The sequence below is a fragment of the Podarcis vaucheri genome, assembly GCF_965113315.1.
Source record: "Podarcis vaucheri genome assembly, chromosome: 6".
Lineage (NCBI taxonomy): Eukaryota > Metazoa > Chordata > Lepidosauria > Squamata > Lacertidae > Podarcis > Podarcis vaucheri.
Genome location: NC_138764.1, coordinates 73,824,330 through 73,846,703, shown reverse-complemented (window position 1 = coordinate 73,846,703; position 22,374 = coordinate 73,824,330). Strand labels below are relative to the sequence as shown.

The window sequence follows — 22,374 nt, the reverse complement described above, 5'->3', positions numbered from 1 at the left end:
AATAACTGGAGATGCTTTGGGGGGACATGTTTCACCAGATCATTCGGAGTCCCATTCAAAATGCTGGTGATGATCTTTACCCTACATGGCTTGGGTCCTGGGGACCTGAAGAAGGTATGCAGATCTGCTTTCAAATCCCTCTGGCTGTCCTTGGGCTAGCTGCCAGTTTTCAGTCTGGCAACATGGACTCCCTCCTTCTGCATGAATTTGGCTACCCAACCACATGCAACATCTCGTCATTCCACCATCTTTGGAGGATGCTTAGTGGGACACAAGTGATAAGACCCACTCTGTTATTAGGCAGAGTGAGGCAGCCACCTCAGGAGGAAGGCTTGGGTGGGGAAGTGATGGTAACCCCCAGGTGGTCCTTCTGAACCCCCAGGCATTCTTCTCTGTTGGAGGGCAGGGCTGTGACTGCAACATGGCCTGCTCTGTATCCTCAAACCTAGCCTGCTACCCCCAAGTGGGGTGCTGGGGTATCCACATGTAAGTAAATAAATGGTGAGATGAAAATGGTCACTTGAATGGCTTCCCAGTCTGTACATCACTTTCAAGTCATTCTCTTTTATTGATGTGCCAAAAAAAAAAACCAAAACCCCAGTAAAAAAAGCATTTTGCCATTATTTCAGCACATCCTTTTTTGCACCAGAGAAAGGCAGCTATGGGTCTGACTGTGCTGGCAGTGCGTTTATTATGTGTGTGAGAAAAAACCTTTTGTTTCCATTGTCAAAAGACTTTTCAAAGTCTGTACGCTTTCTGTTTACCTGTCTCGGTATTTTTGGCTGACTTTTGAAGCTGCTGTATACTAAGTGAGGTGTATGATTCTAGCCCACTGCTGTCTTACTGTGACTGATCAGTTGTTCTCTCTGGTCTTGGGTGGAAGCCTTTTCCAACCTGGCTGCTGTCCTTTAACTCAGAGATAAGGAACCCGTGGCTCCCCAATTCAAATATTGCTGAAGTAAAACTCCCATTATCACTGATTATTAGCCATGCTGGCTGGGGCTGATGGCAGTCAGAGTCAGACAATGTCTGGAGGGCCATAGGTTCCACATTCATGCTTTTATGGGAGATACCAGAATACGTTTGTCAAGAAAACAGATGTACTGTGCATCTGTGTGACAGGCAGGCTGGAGAGGGCATACGGCAGCACAGTGCGGACCATAGCCAATAGGAGGCACTGCTGGTCCACGGTGGTGCAGTGGTTAGAGTATTGTACATGGACATGGGAGACCAGGTTTCAAATCTCCACTCAGTCATGAAGCTTACTGGGTGATGTTGGACCAGTCACTGCTTCTCAGCCTAATCTACCTCACAGGGTTGTTGTGGGGTTTAAATTAGGAGGGAGGGAACCATGTACACAGCACTGAGCTTCTTGGAGAAAAGGTGGAACATAAATATAATAGATGATAGATAGATAGATAGATAGATAGATAGATAGATAGGTAGATAGATGCCATAATTTACCATATAAGGGTGTGACCATTATACAGTGAATTACAGGGGTGGAGGCAGAGGAAAGGGTCTTGGACTAGCAGCAGAGGTGGTCGCTTGCCCACTGCTTCCCCTTCTTGACTGGGATGTCCCGGGGAGCAAGCCCAAGGCGAAAGCAGCAGCAACAGCAGCCACCTTGCCTCCTCCAGCTACGATACCTCCACTCAGGGCTGGCAAGTCAATGAAGGCCCAGGCTCCAGCTCTCACTGCCTCAGGAGCCACCAGGAGCCCCCCCCCCATGCCAACTCCCAGCTCACCTGACTCTAGGAGAGGCAGCTGCACTGGACCTCCATGTGGCGCCAGGAAGCACCCAAGGCGGCCTGGGAGCTCATGGCAGAGACGGAGAGGTGCAAGGGGTCTTGGATGTTTATCTTTTTTAAAAGGTGGCTGGGGGAGGAAAGGAAGGGGCCCAAGGCCTGGCGGAGTCTCGGAAGTTGCCACACAATGATTATGCAATGGAAGCCAATCGTCCAATTTTTTGAGTGACAAAACAGAGTGCAACTATTAAGCAATGGCGACCATTATGCAGTGAATTGCGGTAGATGTAAGGATGAATGCACTGGAGAGCAAATGTTTGCAAAACAGAGCCTGCTGTAGTCATATATGTGTGACTCAAGCATGCCTTCTTTGCACTGTGGGACCAGTTCTCTGGAATTCTCTCCCTTTAAAGCTGAAGCAAGCCTCAACGCTGTAGAGTTTGTGATGTACATTTGAAAATCCTTTTTCTTATGGAAATACCCTATTTTATTTCCACAGTTTTTAATTATTGTTTTTTTTAAAAAAAGCTGTTTTGTGATCTGTATTCTGTATTACATTCTGCATCTGTTCTTCACTTTTATGCTGGTTTATTCTTTAGCTGGACCGCATTCCATGCTTTTATATCTTATTGCCAGATGGAGTTGGGTTTTTTTAAAAAATTAGGGATTGCAAGCTGCTTTGTGGAGGAAGTTACTCAAAAAGAAGAGCATATATATTTTTTCAATAAAAACATAACATCAATGTAGGCTCCCCAGCATGAATTTGAACCCTGATGGTGCACTGCAGCAGACATTTTTTCTCCAACATGTGGGAAACGGTATAGTAAGCAACTGGGATCCACTTGAGAAGGCGGGGCTAACAAGTGCATCTCCACTCTCCCTCTCGTTGGCCCTTCCTCATGGGCCCTGGCAGTAACTACACTTGCTATTTCCCCAATTGCCATCTGATATAGTTATTTTAGTTGGCTTCACTTCTCCCTTCCTTTGCTTGATATCCAAAAGTGCTGAATGACTGGTTTATACAAATAAAAATAAGATTCTGACAAAAGCCACGTGACTCCGCTCGACAGACAAAAAAGCAGAGAAGCTGAGAGTTCTTCTCTCTGAGCTGGAGGTAACTTCAGCTCACATAAAACCCTTGCCAGCAAGAGGTTCCATAGCCGGATGTGACTTAATGATACCTCAATTGCATTTTCATCCCTGGATCCCAGGGAGCTTTAGCTCTGATTCTGCCAAGCCCATTAACCATCAGCCGAACGGCAAGGTGTGGGCTGCCGCTGCTGGCGATCTGGGCTTATGGTGGAACTGGGAGGCCATTCGATGAAGATGAAGAGGCAGAGGCACAAACTCCTTACCTGAATTGCTTCCCTAAACCTTCAGCAGTCGCTGTGGTGATCCATCTTCTCCCTGTGATTAGCACATAAATTACCTCCAGTGGTCTGAAACACTTCAATTATTCAGAGTAGTTTTAGCATCCTCTGTAAAGAGTGAGTGAAGAAGGAATAAAGAGAGGCAAGTCAAAAAGACCAAGAGAACCCAGGAGGAACCCACTTATCAAAGGACGTGATGACCTCTCGGGCTGCACAGCTTCTGATTCTTCTCATGCTGAGCCCGCTTTGAATTTGTCCTCTGAGGTCATTTCTGCATAGGGAATTGTCTGGATCTCAGACATGCACCTTCCCTCCGCACCATTTGTGGCAAGCTGTGCGGCAGGTATGCACACAATCTGTAAGATTCCCAAACCTGACAAACAAGGAGAATCTCATGTTGGTTTGCCCAAGGTACATGGCCGCAGGAACATTGTATGTGTGGGAAAGCCCACGCCACATAATTTTGCCACTTCCTGGTAAGCAGTTCCTGTGTTCTTCCTTGCATATGGGGACTGCCGGTGTGCACAGAGCAGCACATGAATGTGAAAGAGAGATAACGAAGAAGTCTTTGCTCAGTCTTGCAAAGAAGTTGAAGGTTGGAGCCCTGAGGTAACTAGGCACAACCTTCTGGGAAGCTACACCTCCTTCAGTAGTCCTCAAGAGCAAAAGTCCTGTCAATCTAAAGAATCATGGGACAAATTATGGTGTGGCACCACTCCAGATGTTGTTGGACAACAACTTCCATCACCCCTGACCATTGGCCATCATGGCTGGGTTTGATGGCAGTTGTATCCTAACAACAGATGGGTGGTCACTGGTTATCTCCCCCTGCTTTGCAGCCTGGCTCTTCACACATTTACTCAAAAGAACCAATGTGGTGTAATGGTTATGGGAGACCTGGATTCAAATCCCTGCTCAGTCATGAAGCTCACTTGAGCCTCTCAGCCTGACCTACCTCACAGGGTGGTTGTGGGGATTCAGCGAGGAGGGGTGGAATCACGTATGCCACCTTGAGATGCGTGTTGAAAAGGATAGAATAGAAATGCAATAAAGAAATAGATAAGCCCCACTGACTTCAGTCTTGTCTATCACCACATAAACATGCATAGCATTTAATTTAATTGTGCTCGTTAAGCAGTTAAAAGTTTGCTGCCCCGTTTAGCAAAGGCTCAGCAATGTATAGCAAGTTTGTTCCCGCAGGATGGAGGATAGGCTGGGGCAGTTTCTGTGTTTTAACAATGCTTTTTTATAGCTCCAGCAGCTGCAGTCATGTTTGTGCTACTTCTTAAGATATTCAGGTGATGGATTGGAAGGAACTGAGGTGGATGGGGGGGTTTATGCATTGAAATTAATAATAAATAAAGTAGCGCACTGACTAGCAGACCAAGGAAATTGCCAGAGCGCGCACACACACCAAGGATATGCTGAGCGTGCTGTTCTTTGACGGACTGGGTACATTGAAGGCTGCCATGCTGATCAAGCATATTTCTGAAACCAAGGCAGCTGTTGACCAGCCCGAGGTCACATTGCAGCTCATGGTGGGAAGTGCTGGCAGCACTGGACACAAAAATTGGGGCATGGGTGGGCATTGACGGGGCAAGCACATTTTGAGGGGATGGGGAAATCAGCTTTGTCCCACCTGAACATTCCCATTGATTTAGATTTAGCTGACTTTCAAGTCAATGTGCTTAAGATTGAAGCCATTTTTAAAGCTCCAGTTTAAAGCTCTAGGGCACCCGGGTTTGAATTCCTGCTAAGCAACTAAGCTTACTGGGTGATCATGGGAAAGGCAGTATTTTTCAGACTAAACTAGTGAGGTTACAATAAGAGAACTGTGTATAAGCCACCACGGGAACAAATATGTAGAAAAATGGTCTCCACGTTACTCAATTTTTGTGTCACTTCCAATTCAGTTAGCTCATTAACAAAGATATTCTCTGGATACTTCCAGGGTTCCTGTATTAACTTGGGTCCAGCTATTCAAAAGCTCCTGAGCAGCACATCTCCCCCCCCCTTACTGCATTACCTCATTTCTTTCTATATCTGACCCAGATTGCTTCCTGCAGTTGAAGAATCAGGTTGCCTTTGATTGACCTGGAAACAATCATGAGTTAGCAGCTTTGCTTCTTCCTTCAGCCCCCCTAAAAACACCCTGAATCTTAATCTGTTGTGCATTTTCATCCAAATCTCTTCAGCCTTTCTTTCACACACACTACAATAGCTCTGCGCAGTTCTGCTAAATTCAGTGTGCCAATTTGCGCACCCTGGAGATTTGACCTCATACTTTCCAGCCAAGGCAGAGCCCATTGGGACTTATATTGATGGAGTGTGCAGCAGGTGTAGTTATTTTGTGTAGCTGTCACAGGTATCTAGCTGGACATCAAACTAGTGGAGTCCAATTACTGAAGCTTTGCAGCAGGTCTGTTAGAGTCTCCACGCCAAAGCAGTGTTCTAAACACACATACTTGATGGCACCAATATATGTGGGGCTTATTTGAAAGTCTAAATGTTAAGATTTGCATATGTGCTGTAAGCTGCCCAGAGTGGCTGGAGAAACTCAGCCAGATGGGTGGGATATAAATAATAAAATAATTATTAATTATAAGGTTTGACACATATAAGCAGATTCATCAGAGGACTAGTTTTCCTCTAAATTAATTGCCTTATTGTGTATTGGCATCTTAGTATTTTCTAGTTACCAGAGGGTTTGTGATCTAGATGGTATTTAAAATATGGGTCTTATGGCCTAGGGAACATCAGCATGTTCGGGATGGTTTGAAGTATCTGCATCCAAAGCAAGAACAGGGAACCTCCAGATGTGGCCCTACAGTTGTTGTTGGACTCGATAACTCCCATCAGGCCCAGGTGGTGAGGGACCAATGGTCAGGGATGATGGGAGTTATAATCCAACATCTGCAGGGCCACAAGTTCCCCATCCCTGATCTAAAATAACAACAAGAACAACAACTTATGTGTTAGCTGAAAGACTAACAGGTTGGTTTTAGCTTAAGCTTTCATGAACTGCAATCCAATTCCTCAGATGCATTAATGCACCTGTTACTTTCAAACCAAATAATTCATCCTGATCCCATATATGGCAGGAAAGTGGTGCCAGTGCCAAAACCATATTGACCAACAATACAATGTAGGTACAGTTCTCCACACACACTGGCACCTTCGGAGTCACTTTTGACTGGACCTAACTGTCCAGGGGTCCTTTACCTTTACCTTTTCCCACATACCTTTGCTTTGGCATTAATGGAAGAAGCATGACCATGAGTTTGGACCACCCAATCTCATCTTGGTATGCCTGCAATGCCATTGTGATACTAACTGCAATACTAACAGCCATTTCCCTTAAATTCCACACAATAAAAACGCTGCAGAAATTGTGGTTGTTTCATCAAGTTGGGAGCAAAACCATCAGCGTGTAGCTCAGATGAAGCCATGGGGCAGCAATCAGAAAAGCTCTGAACAACCAAGTACAAATCAGTCACTGATGAGTGTGGGCATGGAGTTAAAGGGGGGAAATGCAAGGATTATTCTTGAGGCTGGGGAGGGGGAGAGAGGTCGAATTAAGAAAGAGTATCTTGGTGCAACAGGTGATCACCTCAACCCTCATATGGTATGTATATGTGTATGTGCACACACACACACACGGGGCCTGCCCCCCCCATTTGCTCTGCTCCACTGGCCCAACACCAGGCACATTCTTCATCATCGCTCTATAGGAAGCCTGCAGAGAAAGAATGGATTTCTGTTGTTGTTGTTGTTGTTGTTGTTGTTGTTGTTTAGTCGTGTCCGACTCTTCGTGACCCCATGGACCAGAGCACGCCAGGCACTCCTGTCTTCCACTGCCTCCCGCAGCTTGGTCAAACTCATGTTCGTAGCTTCGAGAATACTGTCCAACCATCTCGTCCTCTGTCGTTCCCTTCTCCTTGTGCCCTCCATCTTTCCCAACATCAGGGTCTTTTCCAGGGAGTCTTCTCTTCTCATGAGGTGGCCAAAGTATTGGAGTCTCAGCTTCAGGATCTGTCCTTCCAGTGAGCACTCAGGGCTGATTTCCTTAAGAATGGATGCGTTTGATCTTCTTGCAGTCCATGGGATTCTCAAGAGTCTCCTCCAGCACCATAATTCAAAAGCATTTCTGTAGATTATAGCAACTCCCCTTCCTCAAACTGCAAGTCTTCTCTGCTGCAGTGGGCATAACTGGAACAGGCCAGCACCGCCCTGCTCCCCGACCCACATATTAATTAGGCAAGCCAGGTCAGCCTCCTCATCCAACCAAACACTAAGAAACTGCCCTGGCATGCAGCAGCTGAGGGCTGACAGTCAGAGGAACTTCCTTGTTTTGGGGAAGGGCCAATACAGTGCACAGTAGAGCCCCCCACATTTGGCTTACGCCTCTCTCGCATTCCTTCACCTAACCAGAATCAAAAAAAGCATTCCCCCCCCCCAACTAAGACCTTTTCTGAATGCAGCAGCGACACCATTTTAGAACATACACGACACTGTAAAACCAAGGTTATTACTTCTATGGAAAGCATGCCTTTGATGGAGTGATTAGGTTGGTTTTGTTTCCACAAATAATTTTTTTTTAAATTGCCCAGATCTGCTTTTGTCTGCTTGCTTGGGAGCTGAAGCTGACTTTATTTTTATTTATAAAATTATGCTTACTTACAGGCCATTCAAATTGTGATCCAGGCACTGAGACCAGCCTGCTGGTGAGTACCCACTCTTCTTACGCTAGAATCTCATTCTGAGTCTTCGTGGTTCCATGGCTGCACTATCACAATAAATAGGGGAATGTGTCTGTGAGGAAGGCACACTGACATGTCTGTGCTGTTTTACTGAACCTGTGGAGGAACCGTATGAAAGAGGCATTTTCCTCTGCCCCCAGCATAAGTATCTCATTATGAAAGTGCATACTCATTAAAATATCATCCATAATTGAAAGCATATTTTCCTTAAACCTCCAGGCAGCACCCTTACCATATTCCCAAACTTCTTGGATTTAATTAAAAAGAAATCTTACCTCCTTTAAAACTTGTTTGAGCTAGGTTATGTTGAGATCAGTTTCTCATCTCATAAGTTTCTCGTGGAGTTTTTAGGTACCATACTCAGGCTGGTACTTCAGGAGAGTTTGTTGGAGAGCAGCAGGAAATGAGTGGACCTCAGGACTAGGAGTGGGGAAGAATGAGGGAAGCTGTAGAAGAACATCAGTATATCCCACTTGGTGAAAAAGTGATGTTTGTATTTTGAAGGCCTATTTAAACAATACAGCTTTCAGAAGACCCCTAAAAGGAGGCAAGGGTGGTTAAAGCACATTTAACACACAATTCAGCACACTCGGCTTCCCCCAAAGAATCATGGGAATTGTAATTCATGATCACAGAGCTACAAACCCCACTAGCTTGTTCTGAGAGACCACCAACACTGTAGCTTACAAATGCCCAGGCATGAACAGATTATATTAATATATTTCTTCACCAGGTTGTTACGTAGACTGGTATAATATGTGATTTAGCCTCCACCATTTCCCTATGCAGGCAATTACACTGGATCAAGAATAGGGGAACTGTGACCCTCCAGATGTTGTTGGGCTGCAAATCCCAACACCCTGTTCATTGCCCAACCATATCGGGAGGGCCACAGGTTCACCATTTCTGCCCTAAACAATGCTTTTTTTATTACACGCACGCACACACAAATCTAGTCATCTGCCTTTCCTCTTCATTTGTATTGTCATCCTGCTGAGTATTTGCAGACAGCTGTTTTTTTTTCCAAAGGGACGCGGGTGGTGCTGTGGTCTAAACCACAGAGCCTAGGTCTTGCTGATCAGAAGGTTGGCAGTTTGAATCCCTGTTACGGGGTGAGCTCCCGTTATTCGGTCCCAGCTCCTGCCCACCTAGCAGTTCGAAAGCATGTCAAGTGCAAGTAGATAAACAGGTACCATTTACTAACATTGTACCGGATAACATATCACGGCTTTCCTTGTAACAATTATCTGAAGCAAAGGTAGATCCAGATCCCAAAACTCCTCTCTGAAGCGTTTCCTTCATCCTAGACAACAGCTCAGCTCAGCTCTTTAACTCTTGCTTTATTATGGTAACGTCGCAAAACTGGGATATGAAGCCAGGCTGCCTATCATTGTTGGAGCAGGAAGAGCAGCCTCGGCCAATGCTTTTGGAGAGAAGAGGGAGGCTCAAGCTCCAATCACACTTATATGGGAGCAAGCCCATTTGAATGCAGTGGGGTTTGCTTCTGTGTAATGATTTATAGGCTCCAACAGCACATGAAAGCTTTTTTTGCTGGGAGGAGCGGCTGCTGGATTCTATAAAAGAGGCAATAGCTGTGAAACCTACTGATTTATAGACATGAAGAAGAAAGGAAAGCAAACCCTTTCTGAGAGTGGGGTTGGAAAATATTTTTATGCCATATGTGGCTGCAGATGGGGGACTAATAATAATAATAATAATAATAATAATAATAATAATAATAATTTATTTCTACCCCGCCCATCTGGCTGGGTTTCCCCAGCCACTCTGGGTGGCTTCGAACAGAAGATCAAAAATACATTAAAACATCAGTCATTAAAAACTTCCCTAAAGAGGGCTTGTTTTGTTTAGGCTTTAGCCAGTTTTGTTTAGGCTATAAAGGTGATCCCAAGTACTTCCTTGAACAAGGTTCAGAGGCAAATAAGAAGCCAAGGCAGTATTCCCAAGTATTCTGTTTAGGTGGGCTGGGGAGATCCTATGCATCAGCTGTAGCTTCCAAGATTGTCCTCGGGGGTACATAAAGTAATTCAAATGTCAGATTAAAGTTACATGTCAGTGGAAATATCTGAATCAGGGTAGCATGTGATTTAGATGCTGAAGCTGTGGTTGGAATCAAAAGGAACACATATGGTTAGGGATGTGATAGGGTTAGGAATGCAGTGCATTATATTTGCGGTTGACACAGCTGCTCAGTCACAGAAAGGGAAGCTGAGTCCCTCCATTTCCTGATTGCCTGTCCCCTTTCTTTCTTTCTGCAACAACCCGTATAACTTCAAATCACCAGACTGGGATCCAGGAGCTAGGTTTGGGCTAGAGGCCATAATCACCCCAAAGAGACAGGGCACTAAGAGAAAAGTGGGGGAGGGGATGCAGTTATCATACACCACCCTGCAGAGCCACAGGCAAGACAACTGGTGGAAGTACTAAGAATTACATAGGAATATAAAATAATCCTGCCGGATCAGACCAGTGGTGTATCTGGTCCAGAATCCTGTTCTCACAGTGAACCAGATGACTGTGGGAAGCCTGGAATCTGGTGCCACTATGCAGGTTGACGGAGTGGAATATGATTCCACCTAGAGTTAGCAAACTCTCTGCTTTTAGCTCCAAAGACTTCCACATCACCAGCATCTCAGGACCTAACTCCAGTATACTAACAGCAGCATACTCTGTCAGACATGCAAAGCAGCCTCTAGGGTTTGTAGAGCTGACTATACCCATTGGTGCTAGTTCTTGCCATACTAAAACAATCACCACCATTAACCTCCCCCCCCCCAATAAGCAGCTTTGTTTGTTTTCTCTTTGTTTTCATTTGCACCTTACCATCACACAGTCTGGTGTGCCATTTGGCTTCCTGAAAATCCCAGCTTTTGGGTAGGCAGTGATGTGATAAAATATGGTAGGCAGATGATCTTTTCCTACAGAGACGAACCATAAATGATGACAAAGAAGACAGAACACATTCCCAGAGTGAGCATTTAGTTATATTTATTGGCTCATCCATTTAAGGCCAAGCAAAAGCAGGGAGGCTTGAATTCTGTCTCAGAAAAAGGCACTCAGTCATCTGCAACAGTCTTACTCTAATTTCCCATGTAAATGCCATCACAGTAGCACACGGAGCAGGGCAAGGCATCATTAATTTCAGAAACTCTCTTGCTTGAAGAGTCAAGGCAATACTGAACATGAGAAAACAAAGCTCTGAATTAAGGTCTTCCATATTAACAGGCTCCCAAACACCAAGATTGAAAAACCCAATAAAAGACATTTTATTTATAAATATTATTATTTATTGAAAGCATTTTTTTTACCCTGCTCTTCACGTAAAAAAGTCTATCGGAGCAGCTAACAAAAATCTAATCTAAAGAAACACAACACTCAAGGAAAGGGGATTGGGAGAGAGGAGCAAAAATACTGCTATGGATTTTGTGGGTACCCTGACTCCCCCATGTTGTGGGTGCCCTGACCCCCTCTAGATTCCTGGGTGCTAGTGTTTGATCAGTGCTTTGAGAATGTAGATGAGCTGACAGCTGTTTGATAGTGTAAAAATGCCTGCCAACCTTTTTCTGCATCAGGGTATCACCAGGAAATATGCCATCAAGGGGAACAAAGGCTGATGATGGCCAGTCATCCACTCATTGGGGAAGTCATGACGATGACAGGGTTAAGCCTGTGTGAGACAGGGAGGGTGGGGCTCCTCCTCCTGCTGTGTGTGTTAGTGCGCAGGGAAAGAAAAGGTTGAGGGTTTCAGCTTGGATGACGTAGACTGAAGGGAAATTGTGGCATTTTGCGAAAGGTTTGAAAAGTGGGGGAGAATTGGGGGCAACAGAACTCTTGGCCGCCTGGCTAGAGCAGGGTATAACAAAGGGACTGGCAGCATGACTGGTTCCTCTGTTTGTAGACCTAAGCCTGCTGCTCGTAAGAAAGGAGCAAAGATAATAATGAGTTGTGAATGCTCTGAACTCTCTCTCTCTCTCTCTCTCTCTCTCTCTCACCATATAGACACAGGTTGTCAATATGTGTAAATAAACCACGTAGCATAAAGACACTACAGTCTCCGCTGTGCCTAATTTCCAAAGGAAACCCCAGTTAAGTGCCAAGACCCCTGGAATCTCGCACCAATCCTAGAGATTGGGGTGACCCCTAACAGTATTATAACGGTTGGCTTTGTTACCCAGATGGCTAGAATTATACATACTATGTACTGCACCTGTTCTCCTTATTTGCTGGCTTGCTCTTCTTTTCTTTCTTCCATTTTGATGTGCCTCTTCTCCTGCTGCTTTGTCTTCATGAGTTCAAGTTTAATCTGATTCTTTTCACTTCCCTCAGGGCAAAATGGTTCCTCAGAAGCCCCTTGGGTGGTGGTTAGGGGAAGGAGGTGCTGCCACTGGGAGCTGGTGATCATACAATTCAACTAGTGCTTCAGTTTGCATGTGGGCAAAACCAATAGTTCTGGGTAGGGTTATGGGGAACAAATTTCAATTCGGTTCACCTACCACATTTGCACTTCCCAAAACAAAATGAAATGCAGCCATCAATCAAAAGTCACACTACTGAGAATTTTCGCAAAATGAAATGCAGCCATCAATCAGAATTCATGCTACTCCAAATTTTGCAATGCAGCTCTCTTACCAAAGAGAATATTCATAAGTGTGGGGTGAGCATTGTGTGGCAGCTGTAATGGTGCTAGTTCTGCTGGTTGAAGTGGTCTGGTGGGCCAATAAACTGCTATGAAACCGTTAAGGGCTTCATACACCAATAGTAACACCTTGAACTTGATCCTGGCATGGGATCCATGGTGCCAAGCAGGAATGGCAGGATCTGTCAGAGGAGGAGCCCAAGGTAAGGGGTGGAGTTAGCTCAGTCAGGGATATGGATGAGGACCCTACCCATGGATATCAGATGTCTCAGAAATGGAGGGGGAGCTAATTGAGTCAGTCCCCACCTCACCTCCTGAGAGTGAAGTTCCAATGGTAGCCAAGGAACCGGTTGGTCAATTGGAGGAGCCAAACAGGTCAGAGGGAGAGTTGGACGCCCTAAGGATGCACCACGATCAGTGCAGGTGTGAGCAGACTCAGCACCCCTCCCCCCTAGGAGCGCATGATCGTAAGTTCAGTCTTGCTCGCTTGTAAATGATGGGCCCCACCTTGCTTCTTTAAAAGTAGTGCAGTGTGTGTGTGTGTGTGGTGTTAGGACATTTTTGCCATAATAATAATAATAATAATATATTTATACCCCACCCATCTGGCTGGGTTTCTCCAGCCACTCTGGGTGGCTTCTAACAAAATATTAAAATACAATAGTCCGTCAAACATTAAAAGCTTCCCTGAACAGGGCTGCCTTCAGATATCTTCTAAAAGTCTGGTAGTTGCTTTTCTCTTTGACATCTGGTGAGAGGGCGTTCCACAGGGCGGGTGCCACTACCGAGAAGGCCCTCTGCCTGGTTCCCTGTAACTTTACTTCTCACAGTGAGGGAATTGCCAGAAGGCCCTCGGTGCTGGACCTCAGTGTCTGGGTGAAATGATGGGGGTGGAGACGCTCCTTCAGGTATACTGGACCGAGGCCATTTAGGGCTTTAAAGGTCAGCACCAGCACTTTGAAGTGTGCCCGGAAACGTACTGGGAGCCAATGTAGGTCTTTCAAGACTGGTATTCTAGATCCCATTGATGTGTCCAATGAACCTTGTAACCTGTATCCTGAGCTGAGGCAGAGATCATTTGCTGATTTCTTTAATAAGATTAAAATTCTGTACTAACTGCAGTTTCCAGGTCAAGTGCAAGGGAAGCCCCACATAAGGTATGTTGCAGTAATCCAGTTTTGAAGTCAGCAATGCCTGAACTACCAAGCTCCCTTATTCCAGGAACATTCAAAGCTGCTGTACCAGGCTCAGCTCCTAGCCACTGAAGCTACCTGGTCTTCTAGTACCAAAGCTGGATCTAGAAGCACCCCCAGACTGTGTACCTGCTCCTGAGTGCTGTCCCCATCTAGGACCCATTGCATTTCAGCATGGGATGAGCATGGTTCCTCTGTATATTTGTAATTCCTCAACTAAAATATTGAGACCCCTGTGGGCTGGTGGGGAAAGCTGCTTGAAAAATAGGATCAAGTCTATCCTTTGGCTCTTTCGATCATATAAAGGAAAGTATGAAATAGATTTTTAAATGGATTCATGCCTCTAGCATTATACATAAGGACTAACAGGATTTGTTATGCGGAATGCAACACAAAGGACTGAGTCTTCCCTTTTCACCTTTGATTCCCATGCTTTGTGTATAACATTCATTGTTGCAGCCAGACGGCATGAGCTACCTATGGGGACCATGTGGCGAGGCTCCTGGGATATTGGCTTTCTCTAGATAGCTGTCTCTGAGGGCATAGTACTGGGGACGTAGTTCCTAAGATGTAAAGGTAGAAATAGGGACAAAGGGGAGAAAAGAATCAGAGAAAAGAAGTGAAAAGGAGCCAATCATCAGGGCTGCAGTAACACCATTGATGGGAAAGCCACCCTCAACCTCTCCTTGCATCCTGGGTACAACAGGGTCTGGGTTTAGGTGATGCAAGCATGGTCTCTTTCCTACTATATTTATATAAAAGTATATACTTTTATATAAATATATACCACTTTATATAAATAACCGAAAACCGATTGCACAAATGGAACAAAACGCCACCAAATAGCAAATATGAAAACTGTAAACATGAACACAAAAGGAGCAGAGTCGAAACCTTTAAAGCCATGCAGAGGAGGAATGTTTGCACTGCCTGCCTAAACACCACCAGGGATGAGGCTTTAATGATTCTTTGCCTTCATTGATCCAATTGCAGAGACATTGCCTTGCTTCATTCGTGGACTTATTATGGATGAAGAGGAACAGACTTCAATCACTCTGGAGGGGCAATGTGCCCCTGCAGATGGATCACCTGTTTATTTAGCATTCTTCCTGGTTTGCTTATACAAAGCTTACGTGGTGGTCCGACTGTCTCCAGTCTTCATTCAGCATCCCTTCTGATCTGTTTACGAGGCAGTTGCAGGAGCATTCATCCTGCATCCGTCCTTTACATGTATTCCAGCTAGTCGTTCTTTTCCATTCATTTCCCCATCACTTTTCAAACCACAAAAAGTCTCTCTCTGTGATTTTTAAAGTGGATTTGTTGTGCTAGAGCAACAGAGACCTTTAATCGGCTTTAAATGCACCAGCCTAGATTTCTGGTATACGAAAGGCAGGCTAGAGGCACCTGTTAGGTGGGCGAAAGGCGTCTGTGGCCATCGGGCACACTATGTGGTCCCCGCTTGAGAATCAGTGGCCTGGGGAAAGAATGTGGCATTTGATCTCATTTCCCATCATGTTCATCTCAGATAATGGGTGCTTAGTTGGGTGTGTGTTTGGATTGGAGGAGGGGAAACAGTCTCGGGGAACTGTTTTCTTTCCACAAGATAAAATGCCTTCAATAAATCCCAGATATCTTTGGGGGTGAGCATGGTTTTTATCACACAAAACCAGGCAGCAGCGGGCCATCCCAAGGTAGCCTTGTGATTTTCATGAACGTGGCTTGTATGAAAATTGAGTCGACGAGCAGCATAGCTCGGAAAACCCCAGTGCTTGTGACAGATGGCAGCAATTCCGAGGATTCATAAATGGCGATAATTAGGGCTATTAATACTGCTCTATCTCATGGGGGGGGGGCAAGCGAAGCATTCCCCACAAATGTCTGCAAAGCAATATGACCTTTGAGGACAAAGTATGTCAGGAAGGGCACATGCTTATTCATGCTGGTGCAAATCTTGTCATAAATTCATCTCAAATGGCTGGCCTTGAAGCAGTACCAACAAACTATCTTTTACATTATATTCCAGTGGATTGTACCGAGCCCCAAAGCACTAAAGTTACTTATTTATAAGGTTTGTATTTCCACATGCAATCTCAGGGCTACCTAAAGTACAGTAAAACAAAATACACTTTATAATGCAACCCATCCTCCTCCCACTTAGGTCCCCCTTCAGCCACTGAGCAGCCTTGAATCATCTTGGCTTTCTTAGCCTCAGCTTAGTTTGTCTCAGGGCTCACCCTAACATGGCCAAGTGAGAAGAAAAGAACAGGGCTCCTGTACCTTTAAATCATGGTTGTGTGCTTGTTTTCAGCCAGAGGGCCACATTCCCTTTTGGATAACATTCTGGGGGCCGCCTGCCAGTGGTGGATGGGGCCAGGGGCAAAGCAACAAATGTGAATTTTACCTGTAGGCTGATTTCTACACACTCACCCCTCCCTTTTATCATCCACTCTCAGACCCTCCAAGTGTCCCTATTTTCCAGGGACATCCCTGATTTGGGGAAGCCATCCCCATTTCTGATTTGATCATGGAATGTCCCACTTTTCCTTAGGACATCCCATTTTCATTGGAAAAACGTTGGAGGGTATGGAGTTAATCAACTCCTGAGCTGTCTAAAGGCAATCCTGTATAGGGAAGGGGTTTGTTTTAATGTTTAATGTATATACGTATGTTGGAAGTTCCCCAGAGTGGCTGGGGCAACCCAGTAAAATGTGTGGGGTATAAATAGTATAATTATTATGGAACGGGACACCCTATTTTCATTGGAGAAATATTGGAGGGTACGCAAAAAGAACTCAAGGAGGGTGGAAAGCATGCTTGGTGATGGATGTGACCTGCCTCCTGGACCTCAGGCTCCTCATCCCTAAGCTACACCTTCCAAAATTCCTTCTTCTACACAGCTTTTAAAAGTGCAAAGGGCCAGCCCTCTTCTCCACCCAGCCACCCTAGCTCACCATGCTCAGGAGTTCCGTATGAGGGATGTCATTGCCTTGTGTGGTGTAGTGGTTAAGAGCGGTAGACTCGTAATCTGGTGAAGTGGGTTCGCTTCCCTGCTCCTCCACATGCAGCTGCTGGGTGACCTTGGGCTAGTCACACTTCTCTGAAGTCTCTCAGCTCCACTCACTTCACAGAGTGTTTTTTGTGGGGGAGGAAGGGAAAGGAGAATGTTAGCCGCTTTGAGACTCCTTTGGGTAGTGATAAACTGGGATATCAAATCCAAACTCTTCTTCTGCTTCTTGTGGAGATTCTTGGTTGACAACAGGATATTGGGCCACATTTACAGTATTTATTTAGCATGTTTAGCAGCAAATGGTCCCAGGGCACAAATGCATATAACATGAAAAGCATACTTAAGAATATTTTGAAGGCTAAACTACATAGAACATGGTGTCATACATAAAACACCAGTTTTTAAAAACTACATGGCAGCAGGGAATGAATAAAGCAAATTCTGTGAATCAGCATTAAACTTCACCCCTCCCAGAAGTCTGGGAATATGAATAATGCCATAAACAAGGAGCCACCACAGAGAAGGCCTTGCAACACACTCGTGTCCTGTGGATCCCATTTGGTGAAGGGACCACAAGTAGGACCTCCTCTGCTGATCTTAATGCATGGGCTGATGTCCCCTTGTGCTAATAATACAACAGGGCTCTGCTAAATTAATGAACATTCCTCTCTTTATTTTACTGCAAAACCAAAGTCCTTTTACACTGGAATAAAATGAATTGAAACAGGAACTGGAAAAGTATGCATTTACAATTGAAGCCAATGTCAGTCATGCTCAGAGGAGACCCTTTGAAATCAACAGGCTTCAGTAACAAATGTATTTCAATGGATCTGCTTTGAATATTACTTAGCTGGGTATCACCCAATGAGTTTATTCTTAGAGCAGAATCATAGAATCTTAGAGCTGGAAGGGACCTAGTCCAATCCTCTGCAATGCAGGAATCTCAGCTAAAGCATCCATGACAGATGGCCATCCAACCTCTGCTTAAAAACCTCCAAGGAAGGAGAGTCCACCACCTTTCTTGGGAGTCTGTTCTAGAATGCCAGGGCCAGCAACATAGCATCCTTGGGCATCTGCAGCACCCCAGCAGGCCCCACCCATGAAGTCTGTCCAATATATCTCTAGGCCGGCGCTAGCCACCATTTTAAAAGGTAAAGGTAAAGGTACCCCTGCCCGAACGGGCCAGTCTTGACAGACTCTGGGGTTTGTGCGCCCATCTCACTCAAGAGGCCGGGGGCCAGCGCTGTCCAGAGACACTTCCGGGTCACGTGGCCAACGTGACAAAGCTGCATCTGGCGAGCCAGCACATTTTAATTTCCTACTAAATCCCTGCCTCTGGTAGTAGGTGAGTCCACTGGAGGCCCTCAAAGCACCCTGCAGACTGCTCAAACAGGAGTTGACACTGGTTTAACAAAAAGACTTTAAATTCATCCTTCTAGTTAACATGACACAACATTGCCTTGTAGACAAGCTTTAAAAGAAAGCCCAAAAGTCATTTAGCAATCAGTGATGGGCGGAAATGGATGGGAATTGTTTTGCTTTAGCAGAAAGAGACTTAAAAATGGGGAAAAGTACCACCCCTAACTGCTGCTTCTCAAGTGCTGTCCCTGAGAGGCTGTTAGGGCATCAGTGCAGCCCTTCCATAATCAGAGCAAGAAATGAAGTGTCTTCACAAGCAATTTAATCCATCTGCTCAGTGGGGAAAATAAAAGGCGGTTCCAGTGTTTTCTAATTAAGAAGTTAACCACCTCCACAGCTGAATAGGCCCAGGCTGGCGCTACCCTGCAGGTCCTCATCCTGCAAGCAATCAGCTGTGTGATGAGTCTGGAAAATCCTGTCACATAGCTTGCTGGATGCCTTGCACTCCCCTTGATGTTTCGCTACCCTTCCTCTTCGTACTGTGTTGACATTCATCATTCGCCTTCCTTGGAAAAATCAATTACCATGCAGGAGCAGGTGGCTTCCAATGTATGCTATGATGTGTATCACATAGCAGAGCTCAGATGGGGTTAGGAGTTGGGAGTTAGTGTGCTGTTGTGGCTGAGGGTGTGATCTGTACTCTAGGAAGACCTTGGTCCAAACTGCATCTTGGCCATTCAACCCGTTTTCAGCAACTTGCTCATGAAATATGGGGACAATGTTAGCCTACCTTATAGGACTGTTGTAAGGGATATTGAAATACTGTAGTGTAAAGGATGCTAAACCACCATCACGTATCAGGGATCCTGTAATTGCATCCTGCACTGTAGATTCTGCACAGTGCAGGCGTTTGGAATTATTTATCTCCAAGGTCCCTTCCTATTCTCTCATTCTACAGGTAAGCCCCCATGTTTGAATCAGTGAGAGTTTATGTCTCCCACAGCACCAAGAAAGTATGGGAATATAAAAAGGAAAGGAGAAATGTCATGCCATGTGTGCAATAAATCTGTATGTTTTTAAAGGTGCCATGGGATACCTTTGTTTTATGTCTTAGCCACTCTTGGCACAGCCCAGATGTAGACCACCCCCCATCAATGTTCAATACAGTGGGGTGTGTCTTAGACAGACAATCCCAAAAGACAGAGCCAATTGTAAGTGCTCAAAGAATGGGACACAAAGTTGCTGCTGTTTTTGTACCTGCAATACTGTACTGCCTAATTTAAAACTTCGTAGCAGTTATTATTCCTAGTGTGCTGGGAAAGCAAATATGGTGAGTTGTATTTAATTTCTATTTAAATTCTAGTAATTATGTATATATCTGCATATATACATATAAATCAGCACATGCAAATTGCATGCTCTCTTTTGTCCTCTTTTTCTGGTGATGCAAATCCTCCTTTTTTGGCAGCGCATGGGCTTCTTACTTGTGATCAGTATAGACCTCTATCAGACTCAATGATCATATGAAGCTGTCTGAGTCAGGGCATTGGTCCATCTAGGAAAGTGTTGTTTACTCAAAATGCATTTGCTCTCCAGGACCTTAGGCAGAGGTCTTTCTCAGATCTGGAGATGCCTGAAACTGCATTTATGATATTCTGTATGCAAACCATATTTTCCTGAGCAATCTATCGCCCCTCCCCAGGAAGACATTAATCTTGCTTAGCCTATAGGTCCTAACATCTGCACAATGGCACAGGCTGAGCAAAATACACCATGTTTGGAAGTTCCAGAAAGACTGCAGCTAAGAATTCTAGGCACTGAAAATCTCCCACATTAACCCAGATCTCTGCAATTGCAGTGAAACAGCTGAAGCAAATTATATTTGCATTGGTGTCTGCTAGCAATCCAGTATGCTTCTGTATGGAAAACCCTTCACTTGTCTTTAGACCATGTTGTTATCACTTTTTATCTTTGCCAACACTCCGTCCTAGTACAAATCTTTGCACATTTCTGCATGCAAAAATGGTTATTTATTCTAGAAATAAATGGAGATTAATATTTTTTTTTTAAAAAAATGATGGATTTGCACATTGCCATCCATGTGTATAACTCAATCAACTTGATGTAGTATGTGGAAAAATACAAATCTGAAAATTCCTTTTGTATGTACATTATGATGTAGTATTGGAGGTCTATGAGTTATTTTTCTATGTCTCTTTTAGTGCACAGGGTTAGTAAAAGTAGGCGTAGAATTAAAGTTATACACACTGTGGGAAATTGCAGTCAAACATAACTATGCCTAAGAGCTAGTTAGTGTATGAAGGGGTTGGGACCACAGAGTTCTGTTCCTAGACTTAACTAGGTCACATTCCCATTCCTCCATGAGCGTCTTTCTTTTCCTTTCTCTCTGCACCACTTTCTCTCTGGTTAAGTTTGCTCTCAAACTTAGAACACATGTTTGGAACTATATTCTGTATTTTCTTGCCAATAAGAGTTTGCCTGTGTTCTCCTTGCAGATGCATGGAACAACACATGTATCAGACTTTTGAATCTGTAAGTAAAGCATTTTAAACTTAGAAATGTGTGGTCTGTTCCTTGCAAAAGGAGTAGAAAGAGGGGAACCTTGTAAGTGGAATAAGGTAAGTCTAGTAACATATATTCCTAACACTATGCTGCTGCTTAACTTTTTTGAGTTTAAACTCTGCTACTGGAGCTCTTTCCTGTTGGAAAGTCTGTTCATGTTTTGAATCCAGACAGCCAGCTGATTCTTAGTTATCCATCCCATACTCACAGGCCACTGGGATTCATATATTTGCCTTCCCCACACACAACTGCACATGTAATCTCATATTTGGTTTTCATGCTTTGCAACTGAAATACCATTCTTTTCTTTGGCGTTTTTGGCTGTGCACTAAGGCAAGTGAGAACTTTTCCCCATTTTGCAAGAAGTACAAAGAAATTAACCTCAGAAGACTTATGAACTGCAGGACTCCACTCCTGTAATTTGTTTCTTGTTAAATTTGTGGTGTAGGCTGAGGCAAAAACTAATGCCAGGCTTAATAAGGGAATCTTGTGTCTCTGAGATGAGAAAGACCTTGGCTAGAATCAATTAGCTAGTTATGATCAAATCAATGGCAGTTTGGAATGGCTTCTCCTGCTGCTGCTGTACATCTCGAGCCAGGCAGCTTTATAGCCTGACCAACTTCCTTATAGCATTAGCTACATTTCTTCCCCTTATTGCATTATCAATTATTTTCAGAAATCAATTGAAATCAATTTTTCTGGTTGTGGAGGAGGATTGGAACAGACTGTCCCATTTTCAGAAGGCACTTGTGTGACACCCAGACATAGAACCTCTAAATATTCCTGCCTAATTACTTGCAATTTCAAGCACCTTATCCTAAATGGGAATTATTGTTCAGAGCAGAAATGTTGACCTTCTCGGTTCAGTGGCAGAGTACTTGCTTTGCATGCAGAATGGCCCAGGTCCAATCCCCGACATCTCCAGGTAGGGCTGTGAATGTCCACACCTGAAATCCTGAAGAACTGCTGCCAGACTATACTTAACTAGATAGAGCAATGGTCTGACTCAGAATAAATCAGTTTCCAATGTTCTAACTTCAGTGAACAAAAGAGCCTAGGGGACAGTCCTTTGCATATACTCAGAAGTGTTTGTTACATTTGATGGGGCATACGATCACAGCCATGTAGACCAAGCCTAGGAAAGTTTTTATGGAAACATGGACACCTGAATTCAATAGGACCTACTCTCAGATGTGAACAGGACTGCACCCCTAATGTATCCACAGTGCTTGGCAAAAAGGATGGAAGGCATTTCTCTTGCTTCACAGCATGTTTTACCACCTTGGGCAGTGGGAGGGCACAGCAGCCATCCAGTTGAAACCAGTGTTGGAAATCAGACCCAAGCTCCTTTCCTGCATTCACTCAGCAACACAGAACCTCCAGCAGGGGTGATAATGTGGATGTGTTGTGTAGTCCACTTGCTGCCCTCCAGATTTCTTGGCCTCCAACTTCCATCAACCCCAGCTAATGGCCAGGGATGGTGGGAGTTGTAATTTATGATACCTGAAAGCCACCACATTGGCTACCCAAGTTACAGTAATGCGGAAGCTTAGGTTCAAACAGAAGAGAAAGGTTCAAATTAAAGCTCAGACAACTGACCTAAGAGGATCTGGAGTTTTCATTATTTGTGAATCTCACTCTGCTATCATTTGGTATTGGGCAGACTGTAAATATTTTAATAAATTGTAAAATAGCAAAGT

At 44.5% G+C, this 22,374-nt stretch overlaps 1 protein-coding gene across 3 annotated transcripts in view; it reads left to right on the top strand.

Annotated features, from left to right (window-relative positions):
* The window catches only part of SYT2 (synaptotagmin 2), a 136,664-nt gene that overhangs the window by 48,318 nt on the left and 65,972 nt on the right, over positions 1–22,374 (top strand). For 2 of the 3 annotated variants that reach the window (XM_082227424.1, XM_082227427.1), the window contains exon 2: positions 7,802–7,842. The exons of the other annotated variant lie outside the window; for it this stretch is intronic. The gene's annotated coding sequence lies outside the window, so the exon portion shown is untranslated. The remainder of the gene's footprint in view (positions 1–7,801; positions 7,843–22,374) is intronic. 3 annotated transcript variants of the gene reach the window in all.